Consider the following 3,606-nt stretch of genomic DNA (forward strand, 5'->3'; position numbering starts at 1 on the left):
CCCCGGCCACTCCGCCCTATCAGGCCGGGGAGCCGTGCCTCCGCGGGGGGAGCATCGAGAGGAGGGCGGCGCGGCCCGCCGGGGCCGTTCGGATTAGGGCGGTGCCCGCGCCGCTCCCTGCCGCCGCGGGACAGAACCCGGCCTGGCGGGCTGCGCGGGACCGGGAGCTGCCGGTTCCGAGCGGTATCCCCACTGAAGCGTCCCCCCAAACAGGCCGTTTCGTGGGTGGAATGAGCTGCAGGGCTTAAATAACTGGCACGTGTGGTGGTGGTCATGGAGAGGCATGCGTACTTGCAGCTGGCTTTCATAGAATCCTGGAGATTGGAAAAGGCTGCTAAGACCATCCAGTCCAACCATCAACCTAGCTCCACCATGCCCACTCGGATCCATTTTGCACCAGCCTATGTATTCCTCTTCTAGCATTCGTGGGACTCTGCCGGCTGGAAAAGTACAAAATCAGCTTGTTAGTGAATCACTGTCATGAACTGATGGGAATATTTTTCCTCCTTGACAGATTTAACCTGAGGCAATAAGGAGTTTAATTACAGTCATAAAATTACTGTCTTAAAATTAAGGATAAACTACTATAAAATAGGTGAGTTTTGCAGGAGGAGCACTGGAGTCCCTGGAGGACTGCAGGCTGGAGGATGTAAGTTGCAAGAGTAGCTTTTCTAGTCATAATGCCTATGGAATCAGCACTGTGTTCCTCTTAACCTTCTTCTTTTTGGGACTTCTTGTCTAGAGGATAAGACCGAACAAATGCGCATGTAATTCAGCGGTGCTGTGTGGATACCCGTAGGAAATTACTAACGTGCTCTAAAGAAGTCCTTTAACAGAGTGTTTGTTTATAACCGTTGCTAATCATCGCCTCATCACCTTCCAAGTTGCTCTCCCGATAAAAAGAATAAGAATTTTAGTACTCCTCACAGCGCAGCGCAATTCTCTATTTAACTCTTTTGTACCAAAACTTTATTTTTCTGAAGAATTGCATAACTTGCAGAGAAAGCCTACTTCACCTCTCTGAAATAACCACATCAAATCAGGCCCATTTTACTTCCCGTTATCTAAATTAGTCCTTACTAGTGTTGCCATCTTCAGATGAGATGGGAGCAATCACCTATTTGAGGTAATGAGATAGCTGTGATGAGCGTACTTGCACTTGACACTGGAGCTCCTGCTGGTTCCTCCTGGTTTTCAGTTGGCCCTACCCTTGAGGTATGGATATAGATCTCCAGTGCCAGTCATTACATGGCTAATAAATTATCCAGATGTATAAATACCAAGCCTTTTTTTTTTTTTTTTTTTTTTTTAGTCTTACTAATTTTTTTAGTTGACATCTTGTGAAAACAAGTTCAGTTATTTGAGATTACCAGCTTTACTGTGCCTGTAACTTTAATTCACAGTCTTTACTATTTCACACTTAAAACCAATACATTTGTAAAATAAAATAAAAAATGAGTACTAGGGCTGCTTATCTGACTGCATGAGTAATATGCATAATCTCATCGAGTCATTAAGGTTGGAAAAGACTATTAAGATCATCTAGTCCAATTGTCAACCCACCCCCACCATGCCCACTAACCACATCCTTCAGTGCCACATCCACGTGGTTCTTGAACGCTTCCAGGGATGGTGAATCCATCCCCTCCCTGGGCAGCCTGTGCCACTGCATCACTGCTCTTTCTGAGAATGTATTTTTTCCAAATATTCAACCTGAAATCTGAATTTGACACCAACCTTTTTCAGTAACACTTGTATTTGCCCTGCTCATACTGCAGTGCTTGTCCTAGCAGCAGCTCCCTCACTGTCTCCTGCCTGTAGACTGCCAGGAAGCCTCTACTAACAGCTCAGGCACTTGCTTGATTTGGATCAAGGAAGGAGATCTCCAAGGAAGAGGAGGAGCAAGTTGAATATTTCCTTAAGACTTAAAGAATGAGATCTTTAAAGGACATGCATGCTCTGTGGCTTGACCTGAGGAAGAATATATTAAAGTAGCATGATCAAGTTTGGAAGTTGTAAACCTAAACTTCTATGACACTGTCCGAGCTTGAATATACTTTTATGAGAGCAGCTAAATGAAAGACTTGTCTTAGCAGCTGTCCATGAGCTGTGATGGTAACTGCACTCTCAATTTATTCTAATTCCTCTTGTAAAGTTAAAACCTTGTTATTTTCCTGCCTCCACACAGTTTTTTGCTCATTTTACCTGTTCTCAACCTTTCCAGAAACAGCATCATTCCTTGGATATTCAAAGAAGCAAAGGAAATAAACAGAAATGGTGATTTAGTTGCATTGTGTTAAAGGGATAAATACCAGTTTGGTGCTCTAGGTCTGCTTGCTTTCAAATAGACTTGTATGACCACCTTCAGGGAATTTTACTATGCCCAATGAGAAGAACTCTTATGACTAGTGTACAGAACATTGCTCTTTGTTGGAGTAGCAGATTACAGATTCTTTTGAATTACTGATGAATCTCTATAGAGATCTCTAAGTTTTGTGAGGGAATCACTTGGTATAACTGGGTGTGTAAATCTCATTCAACAGGCATCCCTATGTGGGGGGAAGAGAAGTTCAGCCCATCAACTTCTTACAGAAGTCAGCAATGTCCTCCCGACTTGTCTGAGATGGTATCTTCCCTCAGAATTCCTATTCCCCCTTTCTTAAGCCATTTTTCAAGTTCATTTTTCACTCAGAGGGTGGTGAGGCACTGGAACAGGTTGCTCAAGGAGGCTGTGCATGACCCATCCCTGGAGGCACTCAAGGCCAGGCTGGATGTGGCTCTGGGCAGCCTGGTCTGGTTGGTGACCCTGCACATAGCAGGGGGATTGAAACTAGGTGATCACTGTGGTCCTTTTCAACCCAGGCAATTCTATAATTCTATGATTCATTTTTATACTGTTTTCTTAGTCTCAGGTGACAGAAAAATGAACAACAGCTCACTCAGGGTGACTACTGTGAAGTTTATCAGTTCCAGAGTTCCACCAGATTCCCTTCCCTGCAATGTTATAACAGAGCCTGGCTGCATGGCTCCACCCTCCATGCTGTATCTTCTAGAGTCAGCACACCAACCTCCCATGGTGCTCCTAATCTAAGCTTTGCAGGTCTCATGCAACTTAGGGAGCTATCATAGAACAGTATCCTTGAATATTCACTGCATTCTACCCTGAAGGTTTCTTCAATGCTTTTCTTCTTTTAAGAGTATCCCACTAAATAACTTCCAATAATTATTCCACATAATCTGCCCCAAGAGTGTAGTCATTCAAGCTTCTCGGTATTTAGGAGGAATTGGGGAGGTCACATGCAGTCTTGTTATGGGGATTACATCTCAAGGAACTCTCGGGCTGCTCACTATTTATGAGGTAAGATTGCTGACAGAGTATTTAGCAGGACAGTGTTATCAGTTCTGAGTGAGGCCTTCAGCATAACAGCCTGGCTGAAGGAGGAGGTTGGGGGCAGGCACAACCTCGGAAGTTGCTACAGGCAAAGTCTTGAAGAAGAACAAGGCAGAGACCAAACAGGCTCCAGAATCTACCATGTAAACTTCACTAGCTCTCCTGTTGTGTGCTATGTTTTCATGGTCTCTACTTTGCAGAAAAGGATTAGACTG

This window comes from Tympanuchus pallidicinctus, unplaced genomic scaffold (genome assembly GCF_026119805.1).
Source record: "Tympanuchus pallidicinctus isolate F22 unplaced genomic scaffold, pur_lepc_1.0 scaffold6, whole genome shotgun sequence".
In the NCBI taxonomy this organism is placed as follows: Eukaryota; Metazoa; Chordata; class Aves; order Galliformes; family Phasianidae; genus Tympanuchus; species Tympanuchus pallidicinctus.